The sequence below is a fragment of the Cupressus sempervirens genome, chromosome 9, assembly GCF_028749045.1.
Source record: "Cupressus sempervirens isolate cs-2001-9-10 chromosome 9, ASM2874904v1, whole genome shotgun sequence".
Lineage (NCBI taxonomy): Eukaryota > Viridiplantae > Streptophyta > Pinopsida > Cupressales > Cupressaceae > Cupressus > Cupressus sempervirens.
The window spans coordinates 657,502,895-657,519,761 of NC_143126.1; the positions used below are offsets into that span (position 1 = coordinate 657,502,895).

At 34.3% G+C, this 16,867-nt stretch overlaps 1 pseudogene; it reads right to left on the bottom strand.

Moving 5' to 3' along the window:
* Nucleotides 1–1,397: 1,397 nt before the first annotated feature.
* The window catches only part of LOC149540450 (uncharacterized), a 54,816-nt pseudogene continuing 39,346 nt past the window's right edge, over nucleotides 1,398–16,867 (bottom strand).

The following is a 16,867-nucleotide window of genomic DNA, read 5'->3' on the forward strand; positions in this document are numbered from 1 at the left end:
CCCCTCCTTACCCCATCCTCTCTCTCTCTTTCTTTGCATCCTATCTCATACTCTTTCCCTCACCCCCCCCCCTCTCTCTCTCTCTCTCTCTCTCTCCCAAACCCTGATCTATCTCCCTTTCTCTCTTTCTATAGATCCTATCTTGTGTACTCTTTTAACCCCCATCCTCTACTCCCTATCAATCTCTCTCTCTCTCTCTCCCCCGCCTCTCCCTCTCCCTCCCCCTCTCCCTCTCCCTCCCTCTCCCTTGCTCTCTCTCCCTCTCTCTCTCCCCTCCCTCCCTCTCCCTCTATCATTCAATACTTTATGTCCCTCTCTCTCTCTATATATATATATATATATGCATCTTATTCCATGCATGCTTTGAACCACCATTCCTCTCTCTCTCTCTCACCTCTCTATCTCTCTATCCCAATCCCACCCTCTCACATCCCCTATTGTGTGCCCTTCCCTCTCTTTCGATGCATTGTATCTCTCTCTCTCTCTCTCTCTCTCTCTCTCTCTCTCTCTCTCTCTGTGCCTATTCCACTCACATCCCCTACTCTATGTCCCTCTTTCTCTTTCTATGCATCCTATTCCATGTACTCTTTGAACCACCATTCCTGTCTCTCTAACTCTTTCTCTCCCATCCCCTACTCTATGTCCCTATCACTTTATATAAATCATATTCCACATACGCTTTGAACTCCCATCCCCATGTACTCTCTCTCTCTCTCTCTCTCTCTCTCTCTCTCTCTCTCTCTCTCTCCCTATTCCACTCCTATCCCCTACTCAGACTAATACATTTGGCATCGATTTGTGATGTCTAAGTGTCACAATTACGACCGCAATGTGTTGCCACTGTGACAGTAATAGATGTCATTTTTTTTATTCACAAATTACAACATCTATCCTATGTCATCACAATTATGACACCTATTCGTCGCTATGAAACCACTTTATTATGGCATGAACCCCATCATAATGCTTGTGGCATATGTTGCAATTGTGATGGGGTCGCGATGACATCTGGCGATAGTAATACTGTGGCAGCGACACCGACAGCCATCCCAAAACTTGCCCTAGATGTTGGAATTGTGATATCCATGGCAAATTGCGATGGGGTCATGACGGCATCTGGTGACGAGGTCGTTGTGGCGATGATGCCGACGGCCATCCCAAAACTTGTCCCAGACATTGAAATTGCGATGTACATGGCAAATTGTAATGGGGTCATGACAACATCTGGCGACAGGGTCACTATGGTGGCGACGTCGACGTCCATCACAATGCTTGCCAAGGACGTCACAATTGCGACGTCCATGACAATCATTGCAAAAGCACCACTGTGGCAGTGATGCCAAGGGTCGTCACAATGGTAGGGGCTGATGTTGCAATTGCAATGTCCATGAAAAGCATTACGATGGGGCCACTATGGCGGTGACGCCAACTACCGTCGTTGCCACAACAGCCCCGCCGCAAGCATAGTTAGCCTGCTGCTTCAGCCACAAACATTAGCAATGTTACACCCATTCTGAACCGCACCAGCTATAATTTTTGATGTCTTAGTTTGCTACACAGAAACACAGAGAGCAGACCAGTTTTTCTTTGTGCTAATGTTAGAGTTTTGCTCAACATCAGAATATTGTCTAGCTTTACTTAAACTAAGTATGCCAAGAACTTCTCTTTGTTTCTTTAGCTTAGTACCATTTCCACTAGAAAGCTGCCTATTTACAAGAGGCATCGAAGTATGACAAAATTTAGCAATGTTACACCCATTCTGAACCACACCAGCTGTAATTTCAGATGTCTTGGTTTGTTGCACAGAAACACAACCATTTATTTTGTTTGATAGACCCTTTCCATGGGATTTTTGTGGATACTTAGAAGCGACTAAACATGCAAAAAAATTTCCAGCTGGATACTCTTTTCTAGAAGGCATTTTTGCAGAGCATTTCTGCTTAAGAAAAATGTCAGCCTTCTTAACCTATAACTTCGTGCATTTCTTCCTTTCATTGGATCATTTCTTCCTCAAAATATGCATTGCTCTTAGAAGAAAATGCCCCCTGAAAGACAATGCTTGTAAAAATCGAGGACATGGAAGATGCTTCATAAGCTTCAATTTGTTTCTACTAACAAGGTAGTGGTTGTCCTCATGGTGTTTTTGGTACTTTTGGTTGGAAATACATTTAGTTTCTTGACTATATTTCTGCAACCTATGTGGATGCATAGCTTTTACACATGACCCATTCATTTACCTTCCCTTATAGAGAAAAGTACCAATTTTGCCTCCCTACCAAAAGGAACATATAAAGATTCATTACGACTAAAAGCAATTTTCTTAAAAACAAACATATACACTGTAGCATTATTACAAAAAAAAAGCACCTAAAATAAGGAACCATCTCCTAATGATAGGATCTTAGCAGCCTTACTCTCATTATCTATAGAATTGTGGACCACACTACCATTCTCTAGATGCTCACCAACTACAAGTTTACCATTTTAATCATTTTTTGGATTTTTAGTAGCATGATGCCGAGTAATAATACCTGTCAAACCATTTGTAGAATGTTTGACATTCTCATGATTTGTTACCATTAATTTTTGAATAAGCTTTAGAATTTCTACCAATATAGTTCTCATTATCATTGCTCACATCACAATTCCAAGAATGTCTAACAACCATATCATTAAAATTACCCACAGAATCAGTTCCCTTTATTTTAGATTCCTGCTTCTTAACATTATTACTAGACCCATTCGATGTGCATCCATTACTTATGGTATGACTTGACTAGAAGACATTATTTTTTTGAATACCATTGGTTCTTGGAGGCACCATCTGTAATGTAGCATCATGATCTGCTAATGATCTGGATTTACTGCATGACTAGCCAGAACTTGTGTTCTTTTCCAGACTTTTTGAAATGAAATTGACATTTGACAAATTTTCTACCTGTTGGGGTATCTTGTTTACACCTACAACACTAAAAGAGATTGTTGTCATTTGGAAAGAATGCATGTTTTCTATCACCTAGGGGGCATATGAATCTTGTAAGTGGTTTTCCTTTGGATGTCCAATGTTCAATGACACCCTTTTCTTTAGTTTAGAGCCATTATATTGAGATTCAGACCCACCTATTATTTGAATTCTAGTTTTCTTATCTCGTATATAGAATAGCATGTAAGCTTTCTGGGAAAACACACTTTTCTCACTGACTAAATAGACCTAGAGTAGAAAATATCATAAGAATAACTTCAATCAATCTAAGAAACTTTAGTATAATTAGTGTTACCATATAAAGAAAAGGTTCTACATAAAATTGTAGTTCTTTTGTGTATTCTATTATAAATAAATTATAATGAGCTTGCTCCACAAAATTAAACATGTCTTCACAACTGTAGCAAATGTATACCCGATTATCATCTAAAGCATGCCAGATGCCTGTGGATGAACGAATAAAGTAAAAATAATGACCAGAATGTGTGCTCCAGCCATCATGAACAAGAACATCATAAAGAGTGTACTTAAAATTGCCCTCCTATGATTGATCAATAGACAAAGAAACTAGAATGTCATTCAAATGTGCAAAATTTATTAAAAAACTAGTAGATATTACAAAAATTATATTATTATATTCCACTAAAAATGTGATGCACTGGCAAATAATATTGTAAGGGCTACTTACATGTGAACTGCTAACAAATGGTTTGAGATCCAACATACAACCAAAGTCTACTTTTTTGTCAATTTTTCCTCCAGATCCAACTACACTGAAGCACTTGAGATGAATTGCAAGAACATGTGGTGCTTTATCAATTTTGAGTTGTTCTAGAGCCTTCACTTTTACTTTGCATCATTCACAGTGATATCTTTTCACACCCCCATCTAACTGCTCCACTGTCGTGTAATGGGATAATGCTTTCAACAAGGAATCTGCTCGAATGATCTCTAGGCTCAAATCTAAGAAAGGATCAAATTTATTTGAGCAATAAGAACATTGTGTGCACTTCACCTACAAGCTAGGTTAAAGCAATTGTTAATGAATAAAATACTTTTCTCAGACTATAACCTAGAGTTCCTAGCATAAAAATAATTTTGAAAGGTTTAAGTGACTTAAAAAATCCCATTTATGAAATGAACAATAAATCCTGGAGGTGTCTATAAGCCCCTCTCTATTCCCTTGCTAATATTAAAAAAGATAAGGGCTAATAATATTCACCCAGGGGACCTTTTGTCTCCTTTCCACTGTAAAAAAATTGCAACTTGAGATTATTTCTAGGGTAAAGTGGCAAAAAATGATATTATTATCATAGGTCTTTTCACGTTTTAATGCACAACTACAAAAATTTTGGTCATATATGTGCATCTATCTTGAAAAATGCACCAATCTTCATAGTGCCTCCAGGCCAGGATGCTGCTTCAACTTCAAAGTAAAAAACCATTGATGATAGTGTTCCTTTCATTTCATGAGTTGTAGATGCCACAAGAAACAAGGGACCCTTTTCTGATCGAACACAAATGTGAAGGAGAAAACTCTGCTTACTTGAACACCACTTTGACAAGCCATAAGAACAACGATTGCAGCTGCACAATAGAAAACTGCAACCATATCTAACAAAATGCTTTTCCATTTCTCAGCCAATGACTTCAATATTTGACTAAAAAAAACCATTCCTACTTCCTTCTTGATAAAACTAGAATATATGGTCTTCATTCAATCAAACATTATTTCTCAGCAGTGTCAAGTCCCCAGATAATCTCATCAATTTCTGATCTCTAAACTAGTAACTTTCTTAAACATCATTTAAAAAAGAACATATTGATAGGTTATTCAGAGGATGATATTGATATGGATTTTTCAATACTTCAAAAAAATTATATAATGTAATTTAATATCAATATGTTATAGTTTTTTGGTTGTAATATACATTCACAATCTTTTCTTATTTTTAAAACTGCACAAAACATACCTAGGCTCCCAAAAATCCCATACCAAATGAAAACACCATAACTCCACAATTTTAATAATTCACACTTTTCATTGCATCCCATCTGTATGGGCATGGTCCCTTTTTCACAGAAATGAAACAATACGTGACCACCGTTACTTGAGCACAACTGACTGATGTTCTCTCTTTGGTTACAATACTGCAAGTATCTCAAACATTAAATATCTCAAAAATATCCAAAAAATTCTATTGAATCTAAAGATACACAAATAGATGAGTAAACATCATCTTTGACAAGCCTCACACTTGTAACAAGTATCCTCATTCAGCACAGAGCATTTTAAAGACAAACAGTTCACATCTAAGAGTTAGTATAACTTTCTTTGTGTTGTGACTGTTGTATATCTCCATGCAATGCATGAGCTTTACCAGTAAATGATTTAGCAAGCTCAAATGCATCATTCTTTGTCTCTATAAAAATAATACTGTGTCCCCCACTGCAAAAGTGAAAAAGAATTTACCTTCCGATTAAGAATGGAGTTGCTCATGAGAGATGCTTGACAATACAATAATCAAAATTTATAGAAACCATTTCCAAATACATAGATCATATATTTCTTGTCCAACCTGCTGTAGCAGTGAATGACATCTGGTATAACCGTTGCTCTTTCTTTATAAAAGTAGGGAAGAACAATGTGCCTCACACTTGCATTTGCCTTCATCTTATCATCACCAACAAGATCTGTAGTTTTTCTATCAAGTTTAAAGAATTTTGATGCAATCTGTCGAAGAGGTAAAAACAAGGTATCAAGTGTTAGCATGTAATAAGAAAATTTGGAAACCAACTTGAAAAGTGCAAGTGTCAGCATGTACTATAGTTGCCACAAATAAATAGCGTACATGCTTTAAAAAAAAATTAAAAGGCCACATTGAGCATTGTCAGAAACCCCACCTACTTTACCCAGTTTAGCATTGTTGCACTAAAAAGAACTGTCTGAACCTTACTCACATCCTCAACTTTTCCTAAAATAGCAGGAAGAAATGGGACTATTTAGAGATGTAGTGGACATACATTAAATTTTTGAAGTATAGCAACCTATTAAATGATGCAGGTAGAAAAGACCCACACATACATGGTGCAAGACGTTTAATGCATAGTGGGCATTCATTTCACCCCTCTTCCTCAGTGGACTTACACAATGGGCACTTACTACCCCGCCTTGTTGCGCATATGTATTTCTATTCATCCACATGGACCCACTCATTACTTATAGATTACTCTTCTTACCCTAACCCTAATTGGGGTTGAGTGGCAAAATCTATGATGTTTATTTTATTTCAATCCTAGTCACCCATTGTAATCTAAGACCTATATAAAGGCCTCCCTTCTCATTTGTAAAGGGGAAAATTTTGAGATTATTGCTAAAAGCTACCAAGATAATAAAGATTTGGTGCTACTAGATGTATTTTAGTGCTTACATGGTTTCATTGTTCCCTCATTGAAAATCAATTTGTTACATAAAGTGTCTTCATTAAAATGGAGAATGCAATAGTGTTTGATAAATTTCCCTCAATCATTCTTTTGGTAGTTTATTGATTGTAATTGTCGCATAAAGTTAGCCTGCGCCCCTTTTATGGATGCTTAACTTCTATGAATAAATGTTGATTGTTCATTATCATATTGTTCATAGAGATGTGAAAGTTCTTTGAATATAACCATTAGAAGATTCCACTAGTTATGGCATAATTGTAGTTGATCTTGGTGAAGTAGAGCTTAGTTATTGGGAGCTTGTCTACTAGAGAACTATCCATTGACATCATTGTCCTTAGGAATAGATTTAGATCCTTCTAACCTTTTTCCTTTTAATTTCAGCTCATTTCAGTTATATCGTTCAAAGAAAAAGCATAGCAAAATTGTAATAAGCGATGTAGTTTCAATCAACCATTTAAATGTGGAAGTGAAGAACAATTTAAATGTAAGTCCCTTTATGACACCAACATATCACATCAACCATTGAACTTATCACAAGTCAAAACATGATTGGTAAAGAACCTTGGAATCATGTATGATCTTTCAAACTCTAATTATACAGGGGGTTTTGCTCAAGAAAGGATAAGATACCTTCATATTTTATTTTGTTGTTGGTGCAATCATAAAACACACATCAACATTATACTTTAAAAATTAAAATAACATTAAAACATTAAATACCAATACTTCCAAAAAATTATAGAATTCAAATCTAAATTCCAAAAAGTTGATTAAATAATAAATGTTAAATATAAACAAAAGCTATTTAGGATTTTAACAAGACTTTATGCTAAAGCTTGTAAATGATGGCTCTTTCTATGAAGAGTTTGGTCACATATTGGCTTTACAAATCTTGTGTTGGCCCTATAAGTGCCCCAGAAGCAACTTTTTTGACTCAAAATAACATCAAAAAAATGCCTCAGCAAACTATATGACTACATACAAGCAAATGTAATGAGAAATTTGTTCTTATGAACCACTACTTGTGAAATATGGGTCAAGAGTTGAATCCTGTTAACAATATGACAATATAAGGTCAATTTTTCCAAACAAATTTTGAGAATATTTTTGATGTTCAATATGGTTCAAAAAAGTTTAAACATGGGTCATGAGATATGAACTTTAGTTAACCACTATCCACTACTCATTGAAATATGGATCACTATAAGTTGAATCCAGATAAAAAAGCACAAAGTGATACAGTACAGAGCACCAAATATTTGAGTAATCTATACAAATCACAAGATTTTAAGAATTCAGATATCTTAATTAAATGCAGAGATAGCATAATTTGACACACTACAAAAAAAAAAAAACTTGAAACTGAATTCAATTTGAGAATAAGAACAAATAAACATGAGAAGGTAACCATTAAAAGTGAGGTGCTAAAGATACATCATGGAAATTTGCACTTCTTATTGAAATCTCAACAAACATGTAATTTATGTCATTCACAAAAGAAGTCATATAGTCTATTAGTTACAATTTCAATACACAATTACAAATCATACCAAGGATGTTTTCCACGTCCTCCACAACGCCCATGTTAAGCATTTCATCAGCCTCATCAAGGACATGAAACTTCAATGATTTCAAGTTTAGACTACCTATCTCAATATGATCCTATGTAAAGAAATCAAAACATTTTTTTTACCAATGAACTGTTGCATAATGGGAAAGTAGTTAATAAAAACTACTCACTTACCTTGATATGACTTGGTGTTCTAACAACAACATCTACACCTCTACGTAGTGCATTCTCCTGTGGACCATACGGAGCACCTCCATACACACAGCATGTATTAATGCCAATAGATCCACCATAAAACTCAAAATCCGCATGAACCTGCATATCAAAAGTGATCATACAAAGTTCCTAGATTTGCTAATGTAGAGAAATTGCCAAAGAAAGAACATATTTTCAAAATACTAACATAATCAGACAGTTTACAGATCAATGCTGACATAATACCTATTTTGCAAGCTCTCTAATTGGAACCAAAACAATCACACTAGGTAGCTTTCCATAGGACTTATTCCTACCTTTGGAATATTGTCTACTTGTTAATGACTCCAAAATAGGCAACACAAACACCAATGTTTTACCCTGGAAATATTCATGTGTATATTAGAAACACAATAACCATACATAATAGCAAAGTACTTAATCAAAATAATTAACAATTCAAAACTACTTGATGGACATGTTGCATCTAAACACTGATTAAATAAAAGATGTCCCCTTAGTTATTTCAATGACAATAGATGATTTTAGGGAAATTGCACATTTCCTCAAAACCAGTTGAATATATAGTTGCACAAAATATACGAACTAAAAATACAAAACATAGCTGCAAATTGATAATTCAATATCAAGTAATATAAACCAAATTGATTTATTATAAACACTTGACAGTAGACATTGAACTATCAATCATTAGTTGTATTTGGCATATAATCAAGATTTATACAAAATACTCAAAATTAAATACAAGACACATCTGATAATTGATAACTTAATGACAATTGTCGAATGCCAATAAAAAAGAAAATTGATTTATACACGTGCACATGCACATGTGTAAAGTTGCACCATTATTTAATATATTAAACCATGGCCACCCATGAAGACATATAAGGTGGTAGAATGGGATGTTGCACTGGTCATAGCATTGACCGCCACTCATGGGGGTAGAACGCTAGTTGTTAAATGTGACTTGATGAATGTTAATCAAGGTCCTACATTCTAATCAATGCCCAAATTGGAAAATAGTAATTAGCTAGAGAAAGAATCATCTAGAGTAAATTCTTTGACAAATTAAGTTTTAAACAATGTTTTAATGCACAACTACAACAATTTTGGTCTACTTTCTTTTTGATATATTCTAGGTTTCCATTGAGGGTTGAATATGCTATCCTATTTGAATTTTTTCTACTCATTTTACCCCTATTAATTTTGACCTTCAAATTTATCCATGCATACCTTCACCTATACACAACAAAAGCCCAAGCTGATTTGGGATTTAAATTGTGCATCTTAGCACAAAGAAAAGGGCAAGTGAAAGGAAACATTGATTATTCCTACTTAAATTCACCAATTAAATAATACGTACTAAATACATCAGGAGCCTATTTACATTTCTCAAGAAATAATACTATACCATGTAGAGAAGGGCCACATGACAAGAAGTGTCTCTCTTTAGCCTAAGAGGAATGCAACTGATGTAATAAAGTAATTTTCTGAGGTTTAAATAACAACATATAGAAAGGAGAGATAAACAAGGATAAACAAATTGAGTATCATGATTGATGAAGATAAGGAAGAAAACTAGAACAAATAGTACAATAAAGGAGCATTGAAGCATACCTCAATGAATGAAACTCTTAACTAAAATTCTGCTTGATTTTTCAATGTTTCAATTTTTTTGAATATTGCCTCCATAACTTGAGGAATAATTCCTATCTCCTCATCTTTTGCATAACCAGTCCCCATGGTGTATGTCTTGCTAGAACCAATCTAGAATAAGATGTAAATGTCATCCAATGTGAATCCAACAAAAAACATTTAATCAAGCAGTACATGTCAATGAAAATAAAACTTAACGTGTTTGAATCATTCATACATCGGTGGATTCTTCACCATCTTCAAAACATTGAGCATTGCAGTATATTGTTGGAGATGGATTGGAGAAAATAAAAACATCACCTCAGATTCTATAATACTAGATTGTTTTCCATATTGTTCAATGTGCTTCCTTGTAATCTTCTTCTTACAAACCTAGGAAACTGCTCTTGAGCTCATGTTGACAGTATACCCAATTGTTACTTGCAATCATCAACAGATCCTGTCAAATTTGCATCTATGTAAAAGATGCTTATGTCCTTCCACTTGAAAGGGGCCTTAGCAAGACACAGTGTTATAGGTCTAAACATAGGACAAAATAGAGAAATATTTAGTATCTTATTAAGCTTCACTTTATTTCGAGAATAGTTTAATATTCTCTACTAAACAGGGCCAACCATGTGAAGGTGGAAAATCATTTGGCCCCACCCCCCTCCCCCTAACATCACTCTAAATTCCCTGTTAACATCTAACATTCATTCATTCTTTCAACCATTAATAAAATGTAACATTCAATCAATATCACATGATAACATTCAATCAATATCACATGATAACATTCATTAACACATTAGATTCCTTAACATGCAACACTCATCAATATTCTACATTAACACATAATTCATGAACATTCATTAGCACATAATTAAATTCATTGAGACATAAAATTCAGTCATTATCAATTAAGGTATGTAGATGACAATCATTTCTTTTTTTTCTTTCTATTTCTTTTTTCTATGTAAGCTCTAAGAGGAGCATCAGTGTCATCATCAAGTCCCCCCTCATCAGTTATTCTATTCTCTTTTCTTGAGGATCTCAAATTCCTATGCTATTGCAAAGGGGGGTCCTCTGCAATAACAAATAAAAGAGATAAATTAAAAATAATTTATTATAATTGTTACAAGTATTTAATTATTTTAAATAACATAAATGTGGTGCTCTTTACCTAATCTGACCACATCATTTTGTCTAGACTCAACATCAACACGGTCATGAACATCGACCCCTCGATCCTCTATAGCTGCTATACAAAATGTTACGTTAATCCAAACACCAATTGCAATTACATATAAAAAAATTTAATTGCAATTACCTATGCATACTTTTTTTATATTGAACAATATGCATCCAACTTTTGTAATCGTAACATGGTCCAACATGCTCCATCAATTCAAAAACTTTTTTGTAAGACATCTTTATGCCATCCATAGAAAATAGGCCCAAACCATGTAGTGATGGTGGTGCTATGCGATATATACTCTCGTTAAAACAAAAATTAGTGTTTATTGGAGGAAGTTCCTTGGGTACCCAATGTTTCTGTAGATGTTAGTACCTCAAGGGCACCTCGATGTCACCTTCTGTCTCATCATCATAAGAACATGACCCCCCTTGAGCAAGGAAAAATTTCATGCATTTAATGAATTTCCTTCTAGTCCTTTGACCTCTAGTTAATCTCCTTGTTCTAGATAAGCTGCATGTCTCACTTTCCTCTTCTATTCCTATAATTCCCTCACTTGAGGAAGACACTTCTGACAAATGCCTATTTTTTGGTACTTGCAAATGGGAGAGATCTTAGAAGACATCAATCTTACTATTGATAAGTGTATTAAATAGACTATTTATAAGGAGTATTGACTTATACTTGTCAATCCATGAGACTATGCGGGATGCTCCTGAAAGGGGTTCAGTTTCATGCAAATGTAATTCAATTATCGTGAGAATAATCACATGATCATAATCATAATCACATCCATCATTAGCATCACATAAAAATTAAAAACATTAAAAGGTACACAATATAACACTTAAATCAAGCTCACATTATAAGCCTACTAGGGAAGTAGGCCTAGTGAAGGGCTAAAACTGGGTTTTTGTATCAGCTGATGAGTTGAGGGCTTAGTCACCTTGGGGACATGATATTTGAAGTTTTTTGATGTGTGTGGAGGTGGAGGAAACACCTAGTTAAGGTGAAGTCAAGTTTGGTGCCTATTGAGGCATTGTGAGCATTTGATAGTTTGTTGATTAGATTGCTTGGATGAATCCATTGGATGGATTGAGGGACGTTCATGGGATTATTTTAAAGATGTAGAACCTAAGTTGACATAAGGATTTGGTGTGCACTCTGATAGGTTATGGAGTTTGCTTGGATCAAGGAGAGGGATCTTATGAAGATGCTTGGTTGGTGTTGTGAGAACACTATGGAAGTCTCTCTTGTTATGAATGATTGCAAGTCCACCTAGGGTCATTGCATCACCTATAGAGGAAAAATTATTAACCAAAAAATTGGGTAAGCACTTATATTATGTTTTCCCTATGAATTTTATTCTAGGTACAAGTCCCTTTTATAGATATTTAATGAATTCCCTTTTCTAAACTAAACACTTACAAATGCTTTTGACCTGAAAGAAAATAAGGCTCAATACATTCATGCATCAATATGTGTTTTAAATAGTTTTATTTAATTAATTTGGATTAATAGTTAATTTAGATTAGTAGTATTCTATTTGTAGTTGAAACTTTTAGCTTTTAAATAGATAATGAATAATCTATGTAACCATATATATAAGACAAATATATTTCTATCAAGAAATGAATACTAAATAGATTAAGGATTGATGGCATACCTCTAAATTTCATTATCATCATCCTCGACATCATCATCATCATCATCATCATCATCATCCTCATCATCATCATCATCATCATCATCATCATCATCATCATCATCATCATCCTCGTCATCATCATCATCGTCATTATCATTGTCATCGTCATCATCAACATCATCATCATCAACATCAACATCATCTTCATCATCATCATTAGTAGCAGCATCATCGTCATCATCTTCTTCTTCTTCTTCATGAAAATTTGTGTTAGGAACATCATCCAATAACTGTCAATCGTGATCACCATCTACATCATCTTCTACTTCTTTAGTATCTTCTTCTTCCATCACATTATACTTTATTAGCCTTCCTCTCGGTTCATCTCTCACAACAAATGACCAACCTAGTTCATGTGGAACCTTTGAGTAAAATACCTGCTCACATTGGCTTGGAAGAACATAGGGCTCATCCCCAACTGGCTCAAATGACCTTCAATTAACCATTGTAAATCCATTATCATGTTTAATAATAGTTCTATCAGGATCATTTGGATTAAGTCATAGCTTGTACCATTTGACAATGAAGAGTACTAATTTGAAGGAACTAAAGTCACACTCAAGTATATCATCCAAAATGCCATAGTATTAATTTTCAGACTCTTGAGGATGTAAGTTGTTTCTAGATGACATATTAGTCACTTGAAAGACTACAGTTATTCTTGAATCACAAGTTTTTTTCTTCTCATCGAACACTTTGACGCAAAATTTCTAACCATTACAGAACATAGCCTTGTGGTGTTTAACTTGCAATAATATGTGAAACATGTCAAAATTATTGTATTATGAGTTGATAAACATACGGGTGATTAATAAATTTATACGTACCTGGAAATCTCTTAAACCACATGCTAAGTCTATTTCCCTTTGCATAACATTGTAATCTCCATTATGATGAGCTTCTTTAACCAATGAAGATACACCTTCCCATGTTAATGTCTGACTAGACTGTTGACATCGTTCAATCCATACCATCATCCAATCAAGATTGTTTGCAATATACAAATGTAGTGCATCCCACTCTCAAGCACCTGTACAAAAAAAAAATCGATAACTTACAACCAATTTACTTTGAAGATTAAGAAATAATTTATTACAATAACATCTTATAATTTATTACCTCTCACTTTCCTCAATGTACCTTTCTCCATCAAGTACTCCCCTTCTAATTTTTTAAAAGGCTGGAGATCCCAAATGCGATCTACATGGGTATTTGATGCAAACTTAGGAAGATATTCAGTAATGTACACCATAGTCTGGTATACCATAGAACCCTCAGGATGTGCTCTTTGTTGAACCAAAGCCTTCAAAGATTTCAAGTGCCTCTCAACCATCCACATTGACCTACTATGTACATGTCCACACAATTCAATCTCATCAACTAGGTGTATGAGGTAGTGTTCTTGTGCATTGAAAAAAGTTAGAGGTAGACACTTTTTCATTTGACACAGTAAATGAGAAATTCTTCTCTTCCAATAGTTTATATCTTCTTTATGGATTTCTTTAGATGACAACCACCTACATTAAGAGATTGAAGTCACAAAAAAATATAGATACGAGACTTTACAAAATAATATATAATAGATTACATAGCAAGAAAAAAAATCATGAATATAATAAATATATACAACAAACTGAACAGATATTACTGCTTACCTCATGTATTTTCCAAGATCGTATATCACTTGTTTGATGTTATTGTTGAAGGGCTCTGGGAGAGATAGAGGAAGCACGTACTACAATAATTATAAACCAATCATTTCATTGTTTTCTAACATAACATAACAAACAGTACACGTAGTTTATGAATATATTGTAAATACAAAAGAACATAACTTACCTTGATGAAAGTATGCCAATCATGTGTTTTGAGCCCTAGCCCAAATTCACCTTTTTTTGATATGAGATTGTTTATGTTCGCAGCAATCCTGTGGGAAATCAAATTTTTTGTATGACTTCTTTTATGGCATCACTTTGCTACTCCATTAATAACCAAGGAAGGGAACTTATATTAATCTGATCTCTGTTGCTATTTGAGTGAATGGAATTCTTCAATGCATGATTGGATTCATGAATGTCATTACAAATTTTGACAATTTTTTCTTTGTCACGCCTTCCATCCAATATTTTCTATAATGTCTTTGTTATATTCTTTCCAATATGCATAGTATCAAAAAAATGCACAATTTGTAAGTGCTCGTAGTAGGGCAACCTACTAAATTGTCTGGGATAGCTTTTTAGTCCCTTTGGAAGGTTGTCAGTACTACCTTGACGACCTTCACGATGATCAATTACACAATTAGTAAACAAAAATCACAATAGAAATATATAAATTACAAACATAAATCATTAGGTGGAACGACATTACCTCAATGATTAATTCTATTATATTCCAACTTCCATAGGCAAGGTGTCATTCTTCGTGGCTTTGATGTAGTCTCTTCTTTTCCATTGAAAAGATGTTTTTCCGTACTTTGATACTTATGATTCCTGTGGAGGAAGTGTCTACACTCATCAAACACCTACTTTCCTAAACTTTTTGAATGATGAGATTTCATCTTTGGACCACAAACTGGACATGCAAATTTTCCCTTTGTTTGAAGACCTACAAGATAATGATATAATTGGATTATTAAATATGTTGATTTTTATAATTAGAATTATCGTGTGCAACTTGAATTCACTATAACATACCACAAAAATGTGTTATCCCAGGGGCATCATATATTGTCCATGCAATTATTGCATGGAATTGAAATTGCCTTTGTCCTATTAGTCTAAACACATCATACATAGTGACACTGTTCCATAACTCCACCAACTCGTTTATAAGAGGCTCAATAAATACATTCATATCTTTAACTTGATATTTACCTACTTGAATGAATAGTAACATTACATAATTATTATGACCGTTTTACTGCAAGATTTGTAAGTATATGTAAATTAATAACTATCAAATGATAAGATACCTAGAACAATCATTGCCAACATAATGTGCTCCCTCTTTATTGACATCCATGGAGGAATATTATTTTTGATAACAAAAACATGCCACTCTGAGTAAACAGATCTCATCTCTCCAAATGGATTGACACCGTCCACTGCTAATGAAAGCCTAAGATTATGAGGTTCTTCTTTGAAGTGTTACCACTTTTCCTCTATGTGCATAAATGTTGAACCATCTGCAGGGATTCGAATAATGTCATCTCAACTTCTATTGTGTGCATGATAATCCATAAATTGAGCCAAGCTACTACACCTGAATAATTGTCACATCCGTGGAATAATGGGGATGTAACGAAGAACCTTTTGAGGCACTTTTTTGTTAGTTTATCTGTTCGATATCTAGTCATATGGCATACAGGGCATTGTGTTGCAAATTCATGTTCTTTATAATATATAATATGATCATTGGGACAAGCATGTATTGCTTCATACTCCATTCCAATATCTTTCATAACAGCAGATAATTCTTGATATGAGTGAGGTAGAATATTTGATGGTGGTAATAGAAACTTGCCTATCAATATACAGCCAAAAATATAAGTTGTTAATATAAACAATATTAGTGGTACATTATTCACCCTTTGTTATCTATAAAGACATATATGACATACCTTAACATACGTGACATTGTTATGTTGGATAAACCATTCATAACCTTCAAGTTCAACAACAACAATACAACAGAGAGAAGAGTTGTTTGGGAGTCTTTGTATAGGGGCTCGTATGCCTTCTCAAGTAGAGGTACATCGAGGCTATCATCATCATCATCATTAGATAGGTTTGGACTAAATGTGTCATGGATCAATGTATTTATACCATCATCTTCAATTGTGTTTTCTAGCACATGATCTTCATCTTCCATTGGATCATTATCTTCACCTTGGATATTCGCACCTCCATGTTCCTCCACTTCAAAAACCATGTTCTTTGGATTGTTGTGGTTCATATCATGTACTTCCCTGGGGAGATCAACCTATATAAAATTGATTAACATAAATAAACCATGATCATCAACTAATCATCAAGTGATTTCATATGTATATAAATTGTTAAAATGATATAATGAACAACTTACCAGTGGATGATAGTCATGCCCCCCTTCAAT